This window comes from Myxocyprinus asiaticus, chromosome 40 (assembly GCF_019703515.2).
Source record: "Myxocyprinus asiaticus isolate MX2 ecotype Aquarium Trade chromosome 40, UBuf_Myxa_2, whole genome shotgun sequence".
Taxonomy (NCBI): Eukaryota; Metazoa; Chordata; class Actinopteri; order Cypriniformes; family Catostomidae; genus Myxocyprinus; species Myxocyprinus asiaticus.
In genome coordinates, this window is record NC_059383.1 from 34400489 (window position 1) to 34427611 (window position 27123).

The 27123-nt window shown below is 39.6% G+C and overlaps 1 protein-coding gene across 3 annotated transcripts in view; it reads left to right on the forward strand.

Annotated features, from left to right (window-relative positions):
- Positions 1-27123, forward strand: part of LOC127430771 (rho GTPase-activating protein 24-like) — a 165796-nt gene that overhangs the window by 103106 nt on the left and 35567 nt on the right. Inside the window, exon 1 of one of the 3 annotated variants that reach the window (XM_051680822.1) lies at positions 20886-21043. The exons of the other annotated variants lie outside the window; for them this stretch is intronic. The gene's annotated coding sequence lies outside the window, so the exon portion shown is untranslated. Of the gene's footprint in view, positions 1-20885; positions 21044-27123 lie in introns of those variants that run through there. 3 annotated transcript variants of the gene reach the window in all.

Sequence of the window (27123 nt, forward strand, 5' to 3'; positions counted from 1 at the left end):
CGCTGCAAAAGAGCTCTGCAGTGACTGCCCACCTCCATGACGCAGTGCAAATGGCGCAACCGATCACTTTCAAACTATTTATATATTTGTATATATTTAATGTTTTGCAATACACTTTAAATGCATTAATTATATACTATAAAATCAACAACTTTAATTCTACAGATTTTTATTTTTACATCTTTTTGAATTTGACTACGTCATTCGTAATGCTTCATGGAATTGTAGTTAATTCCCTCATTTAAGACGTAAAGTGCTCACATCATGTACCTTTCATACTTTTTCGCTTCAAAATAAATGGTGTGAATGTAATGGTGTGATTCACCTCGGAATCGGCTGATTAAGTTCATGGCTTAGAACTCTTTTAAGAAGGATCTTATTGAATCCCTAGGAAAACATTTATGGTAAAAATACTTCTTGAACCAAGGCGGCTGAAAAAGTGTCTGGGCACTATTGCACTCTATTGCCAACACTTACACTAAAATACATATAATTAAATGCATTTATTGTGTAACTACATGTAGTTGTGCAAAATTCTCACAAGATTCACATTTGCTGCTACTGAGGTTTAGCTATGGGTAGGTTTAGGAGTAGAGTTAGGGGGTTCGTGTTTAGGGTAAGGGTTGGGGTAGGGCTGGATTTAAGTTTAGGAGTTAGGTTAACAGTGTAGCTACATATGCAATTAAATCCAGGTACTTTAAATGTAAACTTTTGTGTGCTTGTTTTTGTTTTGTCGAGATCTCGCTGAGAGAAAATGAGGTAATGACATTACAGGGTTGTTCCTAAACCTCTGATCCCCAACCATCAGCATTTTCAAACCAGCCCTATCTAAGCCCTATCTTACTGTAGTTCTCAGTGCCACAATCCCCTCTGTTCTCTTCGAGCTCTCCATTCTGGCAGCTTGCATTGGCCAGCAGCTTTGCCAGAGCAAATACACTCAATCTGGGTTGATAAAACAGACAGCAGCGCCCCAAGCTTACAAAACAAACATTCTTATCTGTGCTGTCTGATCACTTTTAGGCTGAACACAGCATAAGGACTGTCATTATAATCCAGTCGCTTGCCAGATTGTGTGTGTTTCATTTGAGTCGGCGCTGGGCTCCCATTTGCTCTGCAATGTCGTAAAAGGGCCATTTTTTTTTTTTATCACAAGCAGTAAAATACAGATAAATGTAGTTATAAATAAAGGTTGAGTGATAATAGCTAAAAAAAAATTTAGCTTAGGGTGATTTTTTTTTTTTTTAATGTAAGGAGAAAAATACAGTACAAGTTAAAAATAATCAAAAACAAATTTTCACACTTTTTCACATTAAATGAACAGGGAAGAATGATATTTATTAATTTTTATTTACACACAAATATTAAAAAATATGATAATAAATGTTTGCAAAGAATTGATTCGACCAAATTAATCAAATTACCCTCTATCAGCATTTTAATGATGCTGAAATAAGAGACGCTAGTGAAATACTTAGCACTTTAATGCTCATAGGGTCAACAAAACAAGCTCATTAAAATCATTGCAATATTGATGATGTATATATATATATATATATATATATATATATATATATATATATATATATATATATATATATATATATTGAATATGTCATAAATATTTTATGCATCACCCAGCTCTGCTTCCAACACAGAGACTGCTGGACCAGGATTATAAAAAATTACTTTGACAATGTTACAGCAGCATTTTTCTAATCATGGTGATTATTTTATATATGGCTTAGAAATCGCAATGTTTTGCTGCCTTGTCTGGGAAATATTGCACTGTTATTTCTTTTGGTAGCTGATGTTAAAAAGATATTGTTGGCATTGATTGACATTGAATTTTCCTCAGTCTATGACTGTTGTCTGACAGCTTATAATATTTAGATCCATGTGTTGTTCCGATCATTTTCAGGGCTATCAAAATAAAAATATTAATCAGTCAACAACAGTGATGTATGTGCATTTGCATTCATTCCAGCTGCTAAAATGTCCTTAGACTGCTTTCAGGTGTCATGTTGATATTGATAAATCATAAATGATAGATGCTGCATGTAATACCCAAATGTGTGATACATGCACTGTTGTCTTCTTGGTAATATCTGAGATATTTCTCTCTTGATTTGATGTTGTATTTTGGGGATGAGTCATCGTGAAACTGTCTGATAGATTGATGAGTGCTCTGTCAGAGTTTGCTTGAGGGCATATAAAGGAATTTGATCTTGGATATGGAAATGTTTAAGTGCTGTGCAAAAATTAAATGTTTATGATTGTCTGAATAATGATCTCTGGAGTCATACACTGTGGTTAGTTCCTTTTTTGCTTGTATATACATGTGCTGTGTGTCCTGATGCACGCTGATGTTATGAAGTGTGACTACGAAGCTAAGAAGGTGGATATTGTTAAAAAAAATTAACACTATAGGTTAGGTTTTTGCATAAGTTAAAGGGTAAGGATGACCATTTTGTTTACCTCTCATTTGCTTTTTTTAGAACATTATTGTAATTTTTGCAGAGACAAGAGATGAGAAGGACTGGATCTATTTGCAGGCTTCTTTAATGAAAACTCCAAAATAGCCATAAGAAACAAGAAACTAGTAACACAAGAGAACTAAACAAACCATAACAGCCGTCAAAGGATAAGAACTGACAAAGACAGGGAGAACAGGAGGGCATATATACACACAAGGACTAATAGATTTAACAAGACACACCTGGGAGTTATAAATGCAAGAACCAATGAACAAAGACAAGGAAAAGAACTACAAAACCTAAAATGCAAATAAACACACAAAAAGAACACTGAACATTTATGGCGGCCTCTGCTGGTCGCCGGGGAACCCCTGACAATTATTGGTTAGTATGTTTTACTATTTAAAACCTCCATCTAATATTCACCTTAAAAAACCATGTCTGATTACAATAGCATTTCACTCGCTTTTGGCGCCACTCGCTGGACAAGAAACTGCAGTGAAACGTGTCATAAGGCACATTATTTAGTTTAGCATTACTATTGCCACGGTCACGTAATGTTCATGAGATCATGGTGGTTAGATCAGTTAGTAGTTAGAAGTAATGCACCAGTCAGGACATTTGAGGCCGATAAGATCACCGATATTTTAACACGGTGTTCCACCGATACTGATCCGATTACGATATTTCTTTTAAAATTGCCTTTTACCACACTTTTGCAAGTTATATGCTGCAGTTATAAATTAATGCCACACACTGTCAAATTACAGAAATTGTTGGATATTGGAGGGAGTGAAACTGAGATTGTGCATGATCGCTCAAACCGTCTCTATCGCTCCACACACCGTCCAATTGTCGGCACTCATCTTACATCATGTATACTCAGATTTGTGTTTGCATGCTTATTTGTTGTTTAATTCGTTTTTACATCTGTTTGCAGTATCTTTGTCCTGTCCATGTCTAACTGAACAGCGAGTCAGAATTATTACCGTAATAACTCTTGAAAATGGGCACCTTGAAATTCATACACATGTAACTCATACACCTTTTTAAAGACAAACCGGCATAATTACAGCATGTCTGAAAGTGTAAATTTGCGAATGCTTAGATATGACAACCTCATGCTCCAGTGCTCACTATCTAGTAGTTAGTCTGAGTCCTTCATCTTTAACTTTTACTGAGGTCTTTATCTAATACCAGTTCATAGACAGTTCAAAATGAGCAAGTGTCTGCCCGGTTTTAGCATTAGCTCTCCAGTTATGCATTATTGATGTCATCCCAAGAGATCCAGCGGTGACTGACACAACACATTCTTTAACAGGTGTTTAGTGCATTAGCTTGTACAACTCAGCTCTGGGTTTCCTGCAGAAAGTCCCATTTGCTATACAGGGATTATCCTCAGTCTTCCTGTCAGTGGGAAGTCTGGAGTCTCTTCCGATCACCTCAAACAGAGAAATGCAAGGAAAGCCAGCAAAGTTTTGAGATGAGGTTGCCAGGACAGTTGTCAAATTACCTCCTGCTTCTTTATTGATGTTGTAAACAACTTCAACTGTTTTTTAATTGTGAGATTTTGAGGCAAGGGCCAAGTGAACAACTGCCACTAGGTTTTCTCCAGGTATTATAAACGTCCCTAGTTCAAGGTGCTTTGCAGTACAAAAATGTGTCACCCTTTTATATGTGAAACAGTATTGATATTAGAGTGTTTATATATTGGTAGTGCCAATTTTCTGCAAGTTTCATGTGCCAAAAAAACTAATCACTGGATTTCACAGTAATTCCAGTGGAGAAGATGGGAGTGTGACATTCACCAATATTAACGGGCTAGTTCACCCCAAAATGAAGATTCTGTCCTCATGTTGTTTTAAACCCAAATGATTTTCTTCCTTGGAACACAGAAGGAGATTTTTGGCATAGGCAGTATGTTTCGGACACCATTCACTTTCATTGCATCATTTGCCCATAAAATGCAAGTGAATTGTGACTGAGGCTAACATTCTGCTAAATATCTCCTTTTGTGTTCCACTGAAGAAAGAAAATAATATGGATTTGGAACAACATTAAGGTTGAGTAAATTATGACAAAGTTTTCATTTTGGGGTGAACCACCACTGCAAACACTGTCCTCTAGTATTCTGAGCAGATTGTTATGTCATGGGTAGGTGTGCCAAAGAGAGTGAATTTACCAAAAAATACCAATTATTTGGTATACACATTCTTCAATTACCTGTGCTCTGTAACCTTGGTGATTTACCTCGACACTGGCAGCTATGGTGATAAATCATGACTGTGAACCAGACTTCCATTTCAACCTCGTGTCCATGCAATATCGACCAGAGTGCAGGTGTCATCTGTCTAATAGCCTGGGAATAAACAGCATCGTCTGACGAGACACTGGAGGGACAATTAAAACCACTAAGGCTTTATTAAGCTCCCTGGCTGATAGAGCTGAGGTGAATAAACCACGGTTTAGGTTGTTTGTCTTTAAAGAAACAGTTCATGCAAAAATGAAAATTATGTTATAATTTATTCATCCTCATGTCGTTTCAAACCGCATGACTAAAAATCTCCTGAACTGTCTAAAGTAAAGGGATTGAGTGCAATTCTGCAGTATGGTCCCACTATAACATATTGAAAATCCTGTCACATAGTAAATGGAAAAAAAATCTATTTTTCTATCTTATTTTGTAGCTTTTGGGCAAAATGGAATCAGATTTTGGCTCACTGCAGCTGGGCACCAGGAATCACAGGAGTATTTCTGACTGTCAGCAGTCTGGAAGCAAATTTAATCCCACAATCACACACACACACACACACACACAGAGAATAGCACTTACTGTATACAGTGTGCTTTAATTACATTTCAGTGTTTTCATCAATTCTCGAAAGGTTAACATTTGAAATGGAAATCTATTATTCCCTATCTGTCACTCACTTGACGTTGTGTCAATGTAGTGACACTAGGGGTCAGACTTGGGAGCCCCAATCACCTCTGATATTTGAGAAAAGTCCCCCGGACATGACAAGGCCCCGCAAGGCACAGACGCATTGGCACACAGCTGTCCCCGGGGCCTGCGCAAATATGCGTTTCCCCCAGTGAGCCTGCTTGCACAGACTCTGTGCAAAGTCAGGGAGGATGAAGAACAAGTCGTGTTGGTAGCACCATTCTGGCCCACCCAGATTTGGTTCTTGGAGCTCATGCTCCTAGCGACAGCCCCTCCCTGGCAAATTCCCCAGAGGAAGGACCTCCTTTCTCAGGGACGGGGCACGATTTGTCACCCATGCCCAGACCTCTGGAACCTCCATGTCTGGCCCCTGGTTGGGATGCGGTAGACCTAAGTGGGCTACCACCGGCGGTGGTAGACGCTATCACTCAGGCCAGAGCTTCCGCTATGAGTCAGCTGTATGCCTTAAGCTATCTTTTTGCAAATTGGTGTTCTTCCCGAGGTGAAGACCCACAGAGATGCGCAGTGAGGTCGGTGCTCTCCTACCTGCAGGAGATGTTGGAGGGGCAGCTGTCCCCCTCCACCTTAAAAGTGTATGTGGCTGCCATAGTGGCACACCACGATGCGGTAGATGGTAAGTCCTTGGGGAAGCATGACCTGATCATCAGGTTCCTGAGAGGAGCCAGGATGTTGAATCCTCTTAGGCTGTGCCTCATTCCCTCGTGGGACCTCTCTGTAGTCTTGCTGGGCCTACAGAGAGTCCTGTTTGAGCCCCTGGAGTCAGTCGAGCTAAAAGCCCTCTCATTGAAGACGGTCCTCCTGACTGTGCTCACTTCCGTCAAGAGGGTTGGGGACCTGCAGGCATTCTCTGTCAGCGACATGTGCCTAGAGTTTGGTCCGGCATACTCTCACGTAATCCTGAGACCCCAGCCCAGCTATGTGCCCAAGGTTCCCACTACCCATTTTAGGGATCAAGTGGTGAACTTGCAAGCGCTGCCCCAGGAGGAGGCAGACCCAGCCTTGTCGTAGCTGTGTCCGGTACGCGCCTTGCATGTTTACTTGGACCGCACAGAGAGCTTTAGATGCTCTGAGCAGCTCTTTGTCTGTTTTGGTGGACAGCAGAAGGGGAAGGCTGTCTTCAAACAGAGGATTGTCCACTGGATTGTGGATGCCATCACTTTGGCATACCAGGCCCAGGGTGCGCCGTGCCCCCTGGGAGTACGAGCACACTCCACTAGGAGTGTGGCATCCTCCTGGGCCCTGGCGAACGGAACCTCTCTAACAGACATCTGTAGAGTAGCAGGCTGGGCGACACCCAATACCATTACAAGATTTTACAATCTCTGGATTGAGCCAGTTTCATCCCGTGTGTTAGCAAGTACGAACAGGTAAATGTGTGGGCAGCTGGCTGGGTGTACCGCTTGCACTCAGCGCCTTTCCCCTCCCTGAGGGGATAACGTGAGCTTTTTCATCCACGTAGATCCTGGGACCGGTGAACCCTGGTTGTCTTTCCTCCCCAGCACCCTGCGGCAGGCGAATTCGGCAGAGGAATTCAATGCCAGGCCCAGTATTCGTGAAGTATGCCCTGTGAGGTCAGCCCCTGTACTTGGGATAGGTGCTCCATATGTTGTGGTTCCCTGTCGGTAATCCCATATGAGATATTTTCTATGGTACAGTTTCCCTGATGGCAAATCCGTGTCTTCCCCTGGGCAGGGCTCTGCTCTGCCACCAGTCGCTGCGCTTGTAGAGCTGCTCCCTTCTGGGTAGGACCTACCGCAGTGACTCCTTTCCATGTGTGGTACTTCCCGGTGGGTAAATCCATGTGATGTGCTCTCCACATGTTAACCTCCCTTTGGGCAGGATGTGGTCTCCACGGTGTCCTTTCTCCATGGGGGAAAAGAACACCTTCCCCGGCGTGAATATATCTTGGTGCCAGCTAAGTGAATCTTCATTTTTTTTTTTTTAAAGAGAGAAAAGGTCGAAACAGCTGATGCGACCAATTCCCATTGTAAGTACATCTTGTCCCCCCCCCCCTGGGTACGAGGGACTATGCGACTTATGTGGTGCGTTGAGAAGGTTACGATGGGGCTGTGTGCACTTGTTACCAGGCATGTGGTAGCCTGCTGGCATATGCACCACCGGTCCACGTAACACAGTTCAGCTGGTTGTGGCATTTTGTAAAGGGGCCCCTAGTGTCACTACATCAACACGACGTTGAGTGAGTGACAGATAGGGAACGTCTTGGTTACTGTTGTAATCTCCGTTTCCTGATGGAGGGAACGAGACGTTGTGTCCCTCCTGCCACAACACTGAACTACCCGCTGAAATGGCTGGGACTCTGTCTCGGCTCCTCAGCACAAACCTGAATGAGTGGATGCAAGTCGTCTCCTTTTATACCCGCGTGTCCGGGGGAGTGGCATGCAAATATCACTCGCCAATTTTCACTGGCCTTTTCTCAAATATCAGAGGTGATTGGGGCTCCCAAGTCCGACCCCTAGTGTCACTACATCAACACAATGTCTCGTTCTCTCCATCAGGGAACGGAGGTTACAACAGTAACCAAGACGTTTATTTCTATTTATTTTTTTCTTCTACAGTTAAAAATCTTAGAGTGATTTTTGATTCTGCACTGATGTTACATGTTAGTATGGCTGTGAAAACATCCTTTTTCCATCTTCATAACATCTCTCGTATTCGCTCCTCTTTAAGCCTCAAGGATTAAGCCTCAAAACTTTGCTATATTTTAGCATCTTCAAAGTAGTCACCCTTTGCCTAGAATTTGCATACATGTACTCTTGACATTTTCTCAACCAACTTCTTGAGGTATCACCCTGGGATGCTTTTTAAAGTATTGGGGAAGTTCCCATCTATGTTGGGCACTTATTGGCTGCTTTTCGTTATTATTTGGTCCAAGTCATCCATTTCAAAAACTTTTTTTTTTTAATTACATTTTAGTTTTATAATGAAATAAATGAATATCAAGGCACAATTATATTTTTGTCTACAAAACTAATTTTAAACATTTAAGCATACGCCTTCAGATCAAAGATTTTAAGATCATGAGAAACATTTCAGTCAAGTGTTTCAAAACTTTTGACCGGTAGTGTATATATTTTTTTTCTTGTGCTCTGTATTTATGTTTTGTTTTGTTTTATTATAATAATGACTGTTTTCAAACAGGTTTCCTGATATGTTTGCCATTGGTTGAATAAACAGATAACTATATCTACATTTTTCCAAAATGATTTTTACGTGGCTCGTTGTACATATCACGACAGGTTTCTGGTGAAATGAGCACTAGAGGTGCTACAACAACAATGAATCATGAGTAAAGTGGCAGATTTTTAGTTCACAAACACTTGTTTTTTCTTGTTCTTCACAAAATGCTACAGGATCTTGTGACATCAAAAGACTTTGACTATAGTTCATGACTTGAATGGCGAAACACTGTAATGTTTACATTACATAACCATCTACATTTACAAGCATTTTCAAGGGCAATCAAATTGCGCAATAGCTCAACTGATAGAGTTTTGCACTTGCAATGCAAAGCACAGGGGTACCTGTGGAGCCCGGAGTCCTGAAGAGCATGCGAGTCAACACCTGAGCCAAAAGTGTCACAGAAGCACCGCAAAATGATGTGGTTGCCTCATCTGTTTTTCATCTCACATCTGATTTTTCTGACACTATCGGTTAGGTTTAGGTTTAAGGTTTAGGGTAGGGAGGTTGTTTTTGTTTATTGAAATCTTGATAGAGCATTTAAGTTAAAAACATTCTATGTTTTGGACATTTTTTTTTTGGACATTTCACTTCGGAACTGCCTTAATACGTGTAAGGAGCCATGGAATATCATTTTTTCGAAACTGTCGCCACAATCACATTTTTTTTTTCATGATATCGGGCTTAACTGGCAGCAGTCCTTATAGGTGAGTCTGTATGTCAGGTCTCCTGTGCACTTCAGTGTGTCTCCTTTGCATAATGAGATTACTTTCACATACGTACTAAGTTACAGTCATGAACCGTGCTACCATGTAACTAATACTACAAACCAGACTCCCCCCGTCATTAAGATACACTGAAGTGCACTAAGTGGTGTCATGTTGTAATGTCAGAGCTTAAAAAAAAAAAAAGAAAAACGTACTTTGTGGTTCATTGTCCTGTTTTTTTGGATCTCCCCAACCTGGTAGAGATGTATAGGGTTGAACAACTAAAGTAGCCTTTCACCTTTGACCCTACCTGGTCTTTTCAATCATAGTCTCAATGGTTACGGAACCTAACCGAAACTCTTCCGCCACTCAGTGGCAGAAGAGTCAAGCTCAGTCCCACAGAATGGCTATTGAGAGGTTGTAGACACAAGAGGATAAAGATGTGGGCGGAGTCTGTTGATATGAGAGCATGAGTTGATGGTGGAGCAGATAAACCCAAGCTCTCCATACTTCTGTTGGGGGTTCTGAAACCAGACCCCGGACACGCATCAGGGGAGCTGGAGATATGTGGCTCATTGTTCAAAGAGAGTCAAAAGTTCTATCTGCAACCAGCACAAATGGAATGGCGACCATGTTGGGTCAAACCATCAAGGGTTGTACTCAAGTATTTAATCAAGTGAGATGTTGGTCTTCATCAGCTTCTGACCCTCAGTTTTAACCCCATATTATCTTAAGCAAACTTTAAGATTGTTTCTGGCTAATGATGATACCAGCAAAGATTATGGAGCATGCTATGACTTCTTATGGAAACCTTAAGGGATATTTCACCCACAAATAATAATTCTGTCATCATTTACTCACCCTCATCTCGTTCTAATACCATATTAATTTTTCTTCTGTTGAAAACTAAAAGAGGAATTTTAAAAATTGTCCCGTTTGTTGATTTCAATAAAGTGGCATTTGATAGCTACTCGCTTTAATGTTTTAAAAAAGGACTTAAAAGTATTGTATGTATGTCAGTATGAACGTAGTCTATGTGAGTTGTATTCTTCTGATGGCATATGATGAGAAAAAAAAGACGAAATTTAAATTGTTTTTCTATGAATATCTTGACTTCCGCCATAACTCTCCTTTGCACATTTATGAGTGAAAAACTAAAAGCATTTTGCTTTCACTTTGCACTTAAGAATTTCACAGTAAAATAACTTACATTTTGGCTTTTTTCTTTCACCCAACCCTATCATTTACCTTCAGAAGACTTGGAATATGATGCACAAATCACATGGATTACTTTTATGACACTTTTGGGTCCTTTTTTAAACTTTAAAGTGAGTCACTATTAGTGCTCGGTAGTAACAAATTGTATGTAATCTAGATTATGTGATCAGATTACAAAATCAAGTACTTGTTATTAGATCAAATTACATTTTAAAATACTCTTAATTAGACTGCGATTACTTTTTATAGATTATATGATTACATATTAATCAAGAAAGGGCAGTAAATTGTTCTTAATTTATTGATCCCTCAAATCGGTTGCCTAACCGATTGCATTAGTGCTGTGAAGTAAGGTTTCGTTTTGCAAATTACTTTTGTATCCAGCTTTAAAAATGTACATGAATGCGCTTTTGCTATTGTGACAACACATGGATGCTGTTTGTAATGCCAAAATTGCCAGAGTAAGACATTTTTTAAGTGCTTTTTTTTATTTCACTCAGAAACAGACAAATACCGAGTAAAACACACATTAAAAAATTATATTCATTCTCATATTTTGAACCAAGTTTTCTTTAATGCATTTAAGCAACAGTATGTCAAAATGGTACAAGCTTTTCCTACTCAAATGCATGTGACATCAAATAAACAAGAATAAGTTCAGAAGTAATCCAAAAGTATTCCAAAAGCAATCAGATTAGAATAATTCTAATATTATTCTCATAATTCAAGATATTACGTTACTGACTATAATTTTATTCATGTAATTTGTCACCAGTCCCATTTTACAATTCAGACGTAATCTACCCTTCGCTGGTAACTATCAACTGCTTTGTATTGAAATCAGTGAACGGGACATCCTTTAAAATACCTCATTTTTGTTTCACAGAAGAAAGAATATCATATGGGTTTGGAAAGACATGAGGGGACTAAATCATGATAGAAGTTTTCATTTTAGTTTAAATATCCCTTAAAAGAGCTTTAATAGGATCAAAGCAAACCTTGTGTTTGTTGTGTTCATGTAATTTACTGTTTGTTGCCCATATCAGTGTTTGACCAGGTTATGGATGACATAAGGACTAGTAAAAAGATCTGCTATAAATAACCACCTGCATGACAACAGTCTTCACAAAATTATCAGTTTTCCTCTGTGAAATGGTTTATTCAAAGGGTTGACTGACAGGCTTACAGTAAGAAGGGGCCATGCTCTCCTCCTGTGACTGGTGAAACTCCCTATTGTTCACAGAGTAGAGAGAGAGAGAGGTGGGTGGGTGTACCCATCCACCTCACCCCCAACCCCCCCTCCCCATCTATCTTTCTTCCCCTCCTTTATCCTCACTACGGACCATGTCAGAACTACCCAAGCCTCCATGCCCATAGTCTCTTGGAAGACCCAGTCCCCTTCCAGCTCTTCCCTGCTTCTGAGGCCTCTTTTCTGGGATAGTTAGAGCAGGAGCCCCATTGATTATGGAGGTGGTGCATCAGGGTGGACATCAATTATCTCCGTTTAGGATATCCGAGTGTCTGTCTTCGTCTGCAGGTAATACTGCTCTTAAACTTATAGTGCTGCAGATGAGAAGTTATTGAGATGGTAGTTTTGCCACAAGATAAGTTTGTACTGATTTTGTCTGATTTGTCCAAGATGATTTCTTTTAAATCATAGTTTTAAGTCAGTGCCATTTAACTTTCAGTTTCTGTTGGAGTTTTGGCTCATAATTCATATTCAAAACGAGTGTGGCAATGTAAATAATTGAATGCAATCATTTTCTAGAAACCATTTGGGTATGCTCAGAATTAGTTTGAGTTAACAGATGCCAAAGTTGTTTATTTGTATAGTGAAAAGTACGTTTGAGCCCGTTGTGTCTTTTTTTTTAATATGATTTATGAGTTTTTGACGCATCAGACAACTGCATGTACAATTAGTCACATTGAACTAATTATTCTTTCTCACTGTATTTCTTTCTTTCTCAAAGTATTCTGATGCACAAACACATGCAGTCCTAGTTTCTGTGTTTCTTCATCCTCAGATGTTTTGATGGATCTCATCTCATGCTCAGTATATATTGTGAAACTCACATCGAAGTCTCTGTTGAAATCATTCAGACCTATTAATATTTGCATGATATCCATGAATATTTCTAAGCGGTTCCAAATGCCTTTTAGATTTCTAAAAACAGTCTACATAGAAGCTGAGTGCTTAAATAGATAGTCCCCCCCCCCCCATCAACATTTACTCACCATCATGTTGTTCCAAACCCATAAGATTTTCTTTGTTCAGTTGAGCACCAAATGAGATGTTTGGCAAAATGACAGCCTTAGTCACAATTGAAAGTGATTGGTGACTGAGACTTACATCTACTGTTCTGTTCCAACAGAAGAAAGAAAGTGATATAGGTTTGAAACAACACGAGGGTGGGAAATTATTACAGAATTTTCATTTTTGGGTGCACTATTCCTTTAAGCTTGACCAGGATGTATGAAATATGTTATGGCTATCCTGGGCAAACAATGCTATAGTGCAATGTCCTTTTTCCTGCCACGTTCTGGAGCTTCCTTAGTTTGTAGTGAGCATCTAAATCAACTATTTGTGGTGTTTCACAAAGATGTTCTGAGAGAAACATAAGAAAAAATCATTATCTGTGTCCTGAATGCTCAGTAAGTTACTAAATGTCTGCCAAATGCATATATGACAATGTATGTGGCTGTTTTATAGTAAAATCAGTCTGTTGATTTTGGGATTGGTAAAGTCAAGGATGGGAACACTGTTCAGGTACATGAAAAAACAGCAGTAAAATGGAGTGTTTAAGGTTTAGGGGGCGTGCCTAGAGAAGGTATGTGACAGTAATTACTCCACACTATAACCCTTTTGTTTGGTTCCACCTGGTTTGGACTGTCTCATAGCTGCAGTCAGTCATTAAAGAGCAGTTAGGCTCATATTTTACTAGACATCTGACCAAAACACACACACATAGGAAGAAATATACAGTTCAAATACATACACTTGCCTTCTCATAGCTAGAAGAATATATTTAGCAAATTATTTCATAAAGGATACTACTAAAACCAAATGTTCACACCCATTTACTCAGAATTTGTTCCAAAACCTAGTCTTTCTGTCTTCTGCCTACATATACAGATGCCTTCTAAATGCTAGGGTATACTCTACTTTTCCATGTGCCATTCTGTCTCACACAGGGTTAGGGTTAGGTTAGTAGCACTCAGCCTTTCAAGGTAGACTCTTCTGACCGCAAGTCAATACATATGTGTTTGACGCAAGCACACTACGACTGCTTTGTGATACTTTTTTAGCACAGTCAATGGCAGGCACATCCGCTGATGACGCGCAAAGATGTGGACTGCGCTGTTGACGAAATTTATGTCAAGTGCACTGTAAACGAGACATACCGTGACAAATCAAAGTATACTCTGATCTTAAGACAGAATCCTAATTTTTACAGTACCATATTAGTGATTGATTTGGAACACTACATAGGCAACAACACTGTGTGTGATACAAATTGCACTCCTGACACAAAACGCATAGGAAAGTCAACTCCCAATTGATTTTATAGAGTTTGAAATTAGCATGTTGCTAAGCTATTAATGTAATTCAATAATAAGCATAAAGCTACATAAATACTGGGTAAAATAACCCATTTGCAAGAAAATAGATGTGACGAGGAGGAGGGCGTGGCAGGGCCGTGAGGATGCACGCCCGGCACTGAGTTGCCCAATCAGCGGGAGAGGGATAAAGGAGGAGTCGGGGATGCCAGAGAGAGAGAGAGAAGGAAAAAAACTTGCCGGTCCCCGTACACGCCACCAGACAGTCCTCACCCCACTGTACTGCTTCCGTCAACGATGCTGGGCGATGGCACTGGACCCCTCAGCCATCCCTTTCGATTGCCAGTTGACGCAGTGCTCCAGCGCCGCCGTATCGAGCACTCCCTTGGCGTTGCGATCCTCAGTCAGCAGAGAGGACTCCTTGATGGCGCATCTTCCTCCAAATTCCTGGGTGTCGGCACCAGTGAAACAAACCAGGCTCTTAATGTGGAAAGGAGGAAGCGGGGACCTGGGACCGGGTGAATAATCCACGTCAGTCATTTATTGCAGCACTTTTCAGTGTCACACAATAAGACACCACTTTTGAGCAGTACACAAAAGCTTTGCTTTTCAGCACACACCACACTGACACACAGACACACACAAACAGCTTAGTGCCTCTCTTTCTCTCTCTCTCTCTGGCATCCCCGGCTCCTCCTTTATCACTCTCCCGCTGATTGGGCAATGCAGTGCTGGGCGTGCATCCTCTCGGCCCGGCCATGCCCTCCTCCTCGTCACAATAGAGCTTTTTTTTTTTTTATCAATATTTAACAGTACTGAAATGTGATGAGGAGGAGCCGGGGTGCCAGTTATAGAGAGAGAGAGAGACACACGGAGCTGTTTTTTTTTTTTTTTTTCGTGTGCGCACGTGTTTTGATTATGCTGAAAAGCAGTTTTATGTTATGTTTGTGTTATTAAAGTCTTTTTGATTGTTCACTCCGGTTCCCTCTTCCTCCTTAGTCTGCCACATGAATGAATTCTTAACAAAGCTATTATAAACATTTCTCTTAACTGCTGAAAAAAAAAATAAAAAGAAAACCTCTAAGCTTTGCTGGTTTTAGCTGGTCATCCAGTCTTGTCATAGGTGGCAGTGTTGGGAAGTAGCTAACTACATGTAGCGACGCTAATAACGTAACTACATTTTTCAGTAGCTTGACAGTAGCTCAGCTGCTTTTAAAACAGTGTAGCTTTTCCAGTAATGAACTACATTTTCCAGCAAGTAGCGTTGTAGCATGACCAAACTCTACATCATGTTTTGGTCAGATTATAACTAATAGCCTTCTTTATTGCGTAGAAGCCAAACTTCTGTGTGCTGAAGGGGGGGTTCGCCCAGGGCACCAAACAAGCTAGAACCGTCACTGTTGATTTGAAATATGTTATTTGTTCATAATCTTGACCAAGCTTTTGGGAGATTTTGGTCTTTACCCATTTAAGTAGATAGGAGCTCTATTTTTATCAATAGAAAATAGCAAGACTGCCAAGTGACAGGCCTTGAGCCAGTAGTCTCTGTTATCAGGCTTCTCTGTCTTTTGGCACTATAGCATGGCTAATCCATGAAAACCATGGGCACCCATGGTAACAATGCTCATTTTTGTTCTTTAGATACAGTATATCATGAACAATGACTCTATTGGCTTCTGTAAAAACAGGAACATTATTTGCAATAAATGTGAATGGATTCTGACCTAGTATGGAGTATCTGATCAACTTCTTACAGTTTCAGGAATGGACAACAGAGAATAGCGCCATTCACTTGGGATTACTGAAAATGACCACCTTTGGAGATACAATCCAATTTATTGGTCAGATCTCCTGACAAGCATGAAGTCTCCCTACTGTCTTTCGCGTTTCCTTGTCTTACTTGTCAGAAATGCCTTTATCTCATGCAATGTTTTCCCATAGAGAAGTGTGAGATTGACATTGTGCCGTTGATTGGATTTACTGATGGAAACAATGACTGCGTTATCTAAGCAGCTGATTGGCGGAGAGCATTGACTGTTATAATAAGCCAATCACCTGGAGACAATGATTCACATTATCTGTCCTACCTAACTTCAAATCAGTTCACTCACCTTTGCCAGCAGTATATGAAAGCCATTGACATTTACAGGCTAATAATTTTTCTTTTATGATAAAACTAATTGCCCATCCATAACATAATCGTCAATACAAGAAGTATAGCAGGAAAAAAACACTTTTTTGTATATGCTTGCATTCAATGCCTTCGCATACATATGAATGGAATTGAACATAAATTGACCCCACCTTTACCAAGGCTCTTTCTTTATTCAAAAAGCATGCATTTGACTATAGTACATTCAACTTTGACCAAACGGTACTGTTTCTTTTAAGAGAAAAATTGTTTCACTTAGTCTTTCTCCATCATCTGTAATAAAATGCATAGAGTCAAACACATGATTCATACTAATCAGGTGCTGAAGTTATTCCATGATGTTCCAAAATCTATGTTTCAAAATGGGAGTGTTAACTTCTGACAGCAGCATGTGCTATTGGCCAGGCAATCCATCAAATTCTCATCACTTGTATTATATATTTATCATAATGCAGAGTCAAAAAGTCTCTGTGTTACTCGGTTTCGCCAGCTACCGCAGAAAAAGTCTGATGAGATTTTTTAGATCACGACCTGGTTTATTTACATAATTAAATGTGCTTATTATTGGACGTACTACACTCAGAACATAATGAAATTGTTTTGCTTTATGGGCTTTGAATAATAGAGGCGTGTTTTGCTGTGCAAGAACACTTAGCCTTGGCATAGGTTTGTAAATCCAAATGAAGATTATTAGGCCCAGAGCAGTGGCGGATTTAGGCATAGGCGAGGGTGGCACCCAGAGGCACGAGGTGCCCACACAGACAAGTGTGCGCCCTGAACACCAACAGCCATCTCATTTATAATCAACACCACCAAAAAGGATAGTGTGAAATTTGATTTGATCATTCTTGCTTATTTGCGGGGAAACATGGAACTAATTCTTGCTAGTTCAGCGGAACATACTGGCTTCTAAATCCACATCCGTACTGGTAAGTTTTTGATTGAAATCTCCTTCAGATTTCTAACTTCATCTTTTTCCAAGGTATGCGGTTATGGAAAGTGTTTTCGAAAACGCAGTTCTAGTATGGATGAGAGGTGTAAACATAGCGGAATTAATACGTTTTTAAGTGAAAAACGAATTAGAGTGGACATGGCCTAAGCACAGTATACTGTGAACAGTCTTTTGCCATGGTACAGGACGTGCGGCACCATTGTGATTTCCTGTTAAGAGACAGCAATAAACATCTATAAGGGACCGTTCACCTTGAACGCAAAAATAAAAAAAAAAATAAAAAAAAACTACACCCAGCGCCATAAAATAGAGCAGAACACAGGTACCTCAAGAAACCATTATAACACTATTAGACACTGTTTTTTTTTGTTTTTTTACTTGATGCGCCATCTAAAAAACGCGGCGCTCCTGTGTAAAAAAAAAACGTTCAAAGACGTTTGACTTGTGCATGTTTATATAGAAAAGCAATTGAAAAACTGCACGGATGGACGCAAAAGCACTTTCAGTGTGAACGGCTCAAGGGATCATAAGCTATAAATATATATATATATATATATATATATATATATATATATATATATATATATATATATATATATATATATATATACTGTATATATAAAACAACAACATAAGAAACCCACGTTTTTTTTAACATTTGAAATCATTGGGTCGTTCTCTGCTTTTGATGGAAACATTTAATAGGCATGTGTACAGGATTTTCACACATTGAATAAGCCGGTGTTTACATCAGTTTTATTATAGTTTTTAATTTTTAATTTAGTTTTTATTTTCTATTTGTCTTTTCAATGTAGTTTCGTTTTCATTAGTTTCAACTGTATTATTGTTAGTTTTAGTTTAGTTTTAGATTTTTTCAGTGTTTTTTAGTTTCATTTTATTTTGTTTTGTTAATTTAGTTTTAGAATTTTAGGGCTGCAAAGTTAATGTGTTGAATGATATCATTTAAACATGTTTACCAGCGTTACATTTCTCAGCATTGTGTTATTGCTATCTACTGTCATTTACATGTTAATTGCAGGTGGGCGGTAATGGTTTCAAGTCCTATAACATACCATGTATCAAAACCTAAAACTAAAATTAATTTATAGCTATTATTATTTTTCATGAATCATGAAAATTTATTTTAGTTTAGCTTCAGTTTTCTCCTGTTGTATTAATTTTTGTTTTTATTTCAGTTCATTTAGTTTTTTTAATGATAATACACTTGGTTAATTGCAACGCAAAATCAGGGTAATGGGCAAAAATGTATGTGTGCCGAACAGTTTGTGCTCAAAACATTTATGACCTTACCCCGATATAAAGGAAAGCCATTGAAGTTGTTTACATGACATTACACATTGTGGGGGATCACATGTAAATGTGCTCTGTGTGAAAGCACCTTAATTTTGTTGCATTGCTCTAAGGCTATGTTCAGACTGCAGGCAAATCAGATTTTTTCTCAAATCAGATCTTTTCAGGCAGACTGTCCGCACTATTAATTGCAAGTGATCAAATCAGATTTGCGTGTTCAGACATAACCAACCTATCTGCATGGGTTGTTTTGGGAATGACATAGGCATACCCACGTGACGATGCTTTCAAAACAGATGCGGGAAAAATGGAGGTGCATCATTTCGCTCTCCAAATAAGCGCCCTGTCCAGTCGCAGTGCAGAAGTCGCAGGAGACTGGTAAATATTGTGATGTTCCGTGCTGCAGTCACCGATTTTTGACGTCATCGTTGTGTGTCGTGTTAAGAGTAAAAGACCATTTGAAATCCAATTTGAGCAGCCAGAGCATCTGGACTGAAAAATCAGATTTCAGATTTCAATCGCATTTGAAACCACCTCCCGATGTGGTTTGAATGAGATTCGGAAAAATCAGATTTCATGTGGTTTTTTTGCTGTCCAGACTATCAAAAACTCATCTGGATACAATCTGGATATGCAAAAAATCTGATTTTTAGTGGCAGTCTGAACAAGGCCTAAGTAGCCACACCCACCGTGACATCTCATTGGTCAATATTCAACTCCACATAGCTGTATATTAAATTTCAAATATGTTCTGATTGGCTGTTGATTCACGCAGTATTTCAGTTTCAGTTAGGACAGAAATTGTGTGCCTATTTAGGCAAGCTGTAAGAGAATATTCAGACTATCTTTTCTTGATTTCTCTCTTCTACTTGCCTCTCTTCCTCTTTACTGTGCCAGCAACGTGTTTATTTGCATGTGAATTATTTGCATTCTGGTGGCAGAAGAGAAAACACACTGCATGCCTGGTCTGTCATAGACATTGTGGAGGAATAAACAGGAAGAGGCAGGGAAAATACTTTTTCTGGGTTTGTGTCTGCTGTTGTTGCATTAAAGGAAGAAAAGTCCTCCTTCCTGTTGCTCACATTTGTAAAGTTTATATGGGCTCCTTGAAGAAGGAAGACACAGAGAGAATTAGCTACAGCTCTGCCTGTTGTGATGAAGACAATACACATTGGAGACTCTTTCGGGAGTCTAAGTGTGTTTGCATAACAATCTGTTCGCACAGCGCAGCCTGGGAATGCCTTGAGACAGCTGCACAGGGACTGCTTCCTAAACACAAGTGACATTGCCCTCCGTATAGAGACCTTCAGTTGATTATGTCAGATCAGTTGGGGTTAAACCCACACAATCCCACAAGCATGCGTGGCAGACGTAAGCTCTGAGATTTACTATCAAACAGCCATCTTGAGGATCCCATTTAATATAATGAGATGAATGAGAGTTTGTCTCAGTCAGTGGTTACTAAACAATTTACGGGACAGAAACGCTATTCAAGCAGCAACTGCCAAGGTAAAGTATTGCTAATCTGTTTACTCATGGTGAATTTTAAGATGAGTCAATTCAGAAACATTGAAGCATTTGTTCGGGATATCCTGAGGAAGAAGGGTGTGCAGAGCTAAATGCAGAAAACAGGAAAAATGCAGAGAATGCTGTATAGATGACTGAACAGGGAGTCAGCCAAGACAGATGGCTCTGGATTGTGTGTGTGTGTGTGTGTGTGTGTGTGTGTGTGTGTGTGTGTGTGTGTGTGTGTGTGTAGAGAGAGAGAGAGAGAGAGAGAGAGAGAGAGAGAGAGAGAGAGAGAGGTCAGGTTGAGTAGACTCAAAGAGTGAGGTTTTTATGATGACAATGGTTTGCATCATTCAGTGATTGCCATGTGTGAATGGAAATTTGCTGAATTTCAGGGGAAATACAGGCATGTGATGATTTTGGTTTAAATTTTGCAATATTATGTGTCTTCCATCAAACAAAAACACGGATTGATGGATCGATGGATGGATGGGTTGATTGGATGGGTGGATGGATGGATGGATGGATGGACTGACTATATACGTAGGTTTTTGATATAGCTATAGGACAAGTCCTGTTTTCAAGATCTTTTATTTCCCTCAACATTTTATTGCACTGATAAAACATTAACCAAACAATACAAATAAAACCCACACATGCTCATTCATTAAACCTCTTACTGGTATAAAGATCTCATCTCACAATAGCAAAATGGAAGCCAAAAGGGTTTATGGGTGTGTGTGGATCTTCTCAAGTCTTGGCCAACGGACATTATGACGTCACGCACCTCTAACCTCAAACAAACACCGCGCGTGGTGGCACAGAGCGCCTGTGAGAGGAGGGACTGACACAGAACACTATTGTGTCTCGCGCAGCCGGTGCGCGAGGTGCTGGTGTGGAGAGGCGCACGCAGCGGTTTGGAACACAAGTGGGATTTATTTCTGCACCACTTTGAGTCTACACGCATGTAACAGCTCCCAGCAACTGAATGCCAAACGGCTGGTATGTTTACTGCGTTTTTTATTTTGTTGCATCGGTGGGAAATGGTTAGCTTTCATTTGCAGCTCGCTGAAAGGGACTGTTGCGTGGGAGATTGTGTACCAGTAAGTCAAGTGGGAATGGCATGTTGATTGGATTTATGGTCTTAAAGCGTAGATTTGGACATTTAAATTGAAACTATGCTTAAGGGGAGTTCGCACTGGGCCCGTTCTTTCGTTTTAAAACAGCTTAAGGGAACGCAGTGTTCTCGACGCGTTTTTACAAGTTGACAACGAGACGCTCGTGGCGCAAGACGCGACGCAAACTTCAAAGATGTCCGTCTGTCGGACGTATGAGATTGATGTGTATGCATAAAGGGAGTTAAAATACGATGCGTTGTTGTATTTTAAAACATAGGGGCCTCGAGACACGTTTTTACAAGTTGAACTATTTTTACTTGACACGCCGTCTTAAAAACGCGACGCTCGCATTGCAAGACGCGACGAACATGCAGAGACAGCCGTCTGTTTGACGCTGGAAGGCATCCTGTGATAGGTTAGGTCGTTGTTCTGTGTCTCTAGATTTATGTCAGTGTAATATAATCTTGACAGTTTCAGAAAAGTTTGAGTGTTTTCCCAGTGTTTTGGGATGGGTTAGGGTTTGCGAATGTGACTGATTGTTCTGAATGTGAGAATCCCATAGGAGTAACGCGCGCGGAGCCAAACCGTCTGCACGCGCGTTGATAAACACTGAGCTCGAGAGGAATGCGTGTGTGTGTCGGTGCATACAGTTCATTCTCTCTCTCTCTCTCTCTCTCTCAAATGAGCTTTATTGGCATGACTGCATACCATGTACAATGTTGCCAAAGCATTCTGCAATAGTAGTAATATAATAATAATAATGTATTACATACTTAAAACAACATACAGGTAAGTGCACAAATTGTAAAGAGAAGTAAATACAGAGAGCAATGAGTAACAGTAAATTAAACTGACACTTTTAGTGTTTAGTGAGGGGTCACCCTCTCTCCCTTAGATCATGACAGGAGAACACATACTTTGCTGCTTAATCTATACATTCAGCTTTCTCTCCAAGAACATATGAGAGTTTCTCTATATTACTCATTCTGCTGAATTCAGGCAGTATCTGTTCTATGAGTGTAAAATATGTGTTTCCAACACACTCTCATGGCGAAATCGTCAGGATTCGTACGACTTTTCTAAATTTGGCTAATTCGTATGATATCGTGCGACTGCACTCGTTTGAATTCTTACGACTTTCATTACAGCCTATGATGTCGCTGGACATCGTTTCTATCTAATACACAACAATTACTTGCTTCTGGCACACACATTAGCTTCCTATCATGTTTACACACTCTACTGATTGGTTAAGTTTAGGTAAGGGGTTTGGGTAAGGGCATAATATTAATAAGTATGTCCTTAACAGCTCGTGCGTGGAACTTATGCTTATTTCCGCATTAGACATCCGGGAATTTGCACGTGATGAAGTCGTACGAATTTATACAAACAATATCGACCATACGAAATTGCCAACTCATAAATTATGTATGATTTTTCATGAGATCGGGTTGCACACACACACACACACACACCATGCTCTGATGGTTCATGTCCAGGCTATACATTATGCTGTGTAAACCTTCTCGTGAGTAGTTTAATACGCTGTCAGATGTCTCTATATAGAAATATACAGTTTTATGTGGTGTGAGTTTGGTATGTTTGTGTGAGAATTCCAAGATAACTGTGCCAATAAACATCTTGAACTTAAATATGGACCTTGGCATTAAGCCTCACCCACACCTATCATATTGCTTCAGAAGATATGGATTACTTGTATGCAGCCTTTATGTGCTTTTGGAGCTTCAAAATTGTGGTCACCATTCACTTGCATTGTTTGGACCTACAGGGCTGAAATATTCTTCTAAAAATCTTCATTTGAAGAAAGAAAGTCATACACATCTGGGATGGCACGAGGGTGAGTTAATGATGAGAAAATTTTCATTTTTGGGTGAACTATCCCTTTAAAGAAATGCAAATCTAGTTGCTTTTCGATGCACAAGCTGGGTGTCTGGGAAAGCATTACTCCAAAAAGTATGCAAAGATGCAATAATCAGCAGTGTTTAGTAAAAACTTTGTTATTACAATGTAACTGGCATGTGCATTAGCATATTAGCCATATTTATTGAAGGTCATTGCAGTAGATCTGTCTGTCACCATCAATGTCTTTGGCAAGCTGTGTTCTCATTCACTCACTGGCCCAACTGTGCCCTGGTCACAAAGATGGGTGATTGTTGACTACTCAGCAGGCACAAAGGGCTCTCGTTAGCACCCTGTGTGTGTGAACTGGCACCAGGATCAATGGCAGTGGGCTTGTGAAAAGCTGGACTCATTATGGACCTTGAGAGCTCGTCAGTCACCCGCTGGGAGATAGAGGGCCAATCCAGAGCGCAGATAGATGGACACTGCCTGTGTGGGGTCTGACTGTTCATTACCTTCCAACACTGATCTGAGACAACTAAAGCTGCCTCTGTTTTGCGGTTAAAGATATAGTGCACCCAAAATGAAAGTTATGTCAACATTTACTCACCTTCATGTCATTCCAAACCCATTTGCTGCATTTTACATGTGGAACACAAAAGTAGAAATTTCTGAGGAATCTTTATACAGCTTTATCCACACAGTGACAGTTAACTCTCAGAAAAAAAGCACTAAACTGTATGTTTTAAGGTACAACGGCCATCAGTGGGGTGGTCCCCTTGTTTTGGATACATATTTGTATGTGTTCTGCACCCTTAAAGAGACAAAAATACATGGGTTCTAAATAAAATTATTAATTAATTATATGTTTTTATACACAATTTATAATCATATTTAATCAAACTACACAATGATGATTCTAAGTCTTAATAGATATTACAATTTCATTTTCTGTTAATGCAAGATTTTCTGTAAAGCTGCTATTAGGGCTGGGCGATATGTCTTAAAAAATTACATCTCTAAATTTTTCAGCCTATTGACGATTTTCTCGATAATTTTGTATTTGCTCTAAAATGGCTCAAAAGTGTTGTTGTTGTTGTTGTTTTGTTTTTATATCAGAGGATCCATCATTTCATCCAAACAGCCATTGTAGCCAAGTATATTCAATATTTTAAAGACATGAAATAAAAGTCGAATAATACATTTTTCATTAAATAAACACAAGGGAGAATGAAATTCAATCATTTTCAGTGATATGCACTTTATATATATATATTTCATACATATATATTTCATAGTAGCTTAATAAATAGAATTATTTACCTTCAAATGTTTTTACAGGGCAAAGCTACTTAACTGACTTATTTTTGAAACCCCAGTTGAACATTGCATAATACTAAATTATTACTGTGGGACACATCAGGTTTATTATTATAATATAATGCTGAATTGTCATTATTATTCTGATTATTAGATTTACGTTATATAAAAGTAATATATTTAAGTCCTGTTTACTTCATCTTCACCTGGTGGCTTCTATTTTGTCACTGAAAGTGCTACAGTATTTACTTCAACTTCACATTTCGTTTTAAATTACTATTCGATATATCGCCCAGTCTTAGCTGCTTTGAAATGATGTGTGTTGTGAAAAGTGCTATACAAATAAAAATGACTTGACTTGACAAAAAAGGTACTGTACCTTTTCCCCAGAGAGAAACAAAATGGATAAATGTACCTTTTTTTTAATTGCAACAGACCATACATAAAAAGAGAGTACATAAAAGGGGATACATTCAACATTATAAAAAAATAATAATAATAATTATTATTATTTATCACACATTATACATATACAGTGAAATTCTTTTTTTTCACATATCCCAGCTAAACTGGGGTCAGAGTGCAGGGTCAGCCATGATACAGCACCCCTGGAGCAGATAGGGTCAAGGGCCTTGCTCAAGGGCCCAACAGTGGCATCTTGGTGGGGCTGGGGCTTGAACCCCTGACCTTCTGATCAGTAATCTAGAACTGCTGAGCCACCACTGCCCCAATTAATAATTCACCTTTCTTAATTATGCTATCTGATAGACAGTAGGGCTGCATCGTTACACAAAATTCAAGATTCAGTACGTACCTTGGTTTTGGGTCACAGTTCGGTACGGTTTTGGTACAGCAGGGAAAACAAAGAATCTTTAAAATATTTCTTTTTAAAACACAGTGGCTGATGGGCAACAGTTCTTATTGTGAAGTGCAATTATAATAATTATAACAAAATTAAGACATTAGCAGTGCAGATTTCTGGGTCTTTTGCCTTTCAGCTCTCCACTTGCACTTATCACTCAATTTTCAAGTTTTTTTTTTTTTCCAGGAAAATCAGAATATCCACATTATCAGAGGAGAGGGTGGGTCTTTTAGCACTGACTATGTTCCCTGCTGGACAATTACAGCACGTGCTTGTTTTTATAGAGCGGGCACTACAGAATTGCTGAAATGCGTTCTTGTAAGAACTTTATAATGGGGCTCAAGCACATTAGGCAGATGCTTAAATCCTGTGTTCTCGACGACTGAGTATGGTCGCATATCTGCAGTAGGGAGAGACTGCTTGAATGCACAGGCTGTTAATGATTTGCTCCCGTAAGCTCAAGTGACATGTGGTTGATGTCACCGCAAATGAGTTATCATGTTAGATGTGCTTCCTGAGACAGACCGACTTCGGTGAAACAGAGATGACACACAGCCTTCGTCCTGTTCACTACATGTTGCCCAGTATTACTGTAGTTTACTGCGAAACCATAATGCCCCCAAACAACAGATTTTAGAGGCGGTGGTGGGTCTTCAATCTTTGGCTTATTTAAGTCTGACATATTTATATTTTGTTTGGTTCCATCACAGTTGGGAAAAATAGCAAACTAGCTAGAATAGACTTCACATGCATTTATCTGATCCGCAGTTTCTAGTATACCGTGTGACGTTCTGTTCTATGTTTTGGTTCCGTGCGGTCCCGTGTTGCTCCTCAATCTTTTTTTTATTTTAGTTCTACGCGGTTTGTGTTGTTCGTTATATGTTATTTTAATATTGGTTTCACACATGCTAAGATATGTAATCATTCGTGTGTCTGCTTGTACCATACCAAAGGCCCTGTATCTGTTTGGTTCGACACAGATACATGTACCGTTGCAACTCTGATAGACAGATGTCCACGTACATCCTGTTGGACAAAACAACAGCCGAATATACCCAATTAATCCAGTCTAAAGGGACTCAGACCCCCGGACCCCCAACACGGCACACTGCCCCCAAGCAATCAGGGACCGCCCCCACCCTCCACGATATTTGTGCTTGGGTCCCTGCCCTAGCCCGAGCTGTAAAGAACTGCCCTCTGCTCCAAAGAGCACTGTAATATCCCTGGTTTTCCAGCATTCTCTGCACATCTTATTGCATCCCACCAGTGATGTTGAGATCCAGCTATAACACTCAGGACACGTGAGGGACTAATTTTAGTGCTCCTGTGCAGTTGTTATGTATTGTCAAGTCCCAGCTCTGTCACTCAAGGCAATTGAGGGACCCTTAAACAATCACACGAAAGGCCACTAACACTCACCAACCCCAAGTGAGCAATACACCACACCGAGAGCCAGGGGCCTGCAGATCGCCACCATTCCATCCCGCAGGACACACGCAAACACCCGCCAGGCAGCTTTTAATAGGCAGCACGTAAAAAGAAGATCTGATAGTTATTCAAAATTATATTTTGGGGAAAAAATACACATACACATATATACACATATAAATGAAGAAAGCAAAGAAAAGATCAATTTACAGTTGTCATATAACCATAATAGTTACTGTCATAATAATATCAACAATAATACTAATAATAATAGTAATAGAAAGCATAGTAGTGATAATAGGTTTATAAATGAGTAGGTGTTTGAAGAGGCAGGTAATGCAACTTTGAAAAGTACACAATACAATTATGTACCTAAAACGTATCACACATTTGAACAGAATTTCAACAAAGGTACCCTTGAGGTTACTGCCTTGCAGTGCCATGTGCCCTGTCTGCCAGCAGGTCATCCCCGTCTACCTGGATCAGGGGAGGGG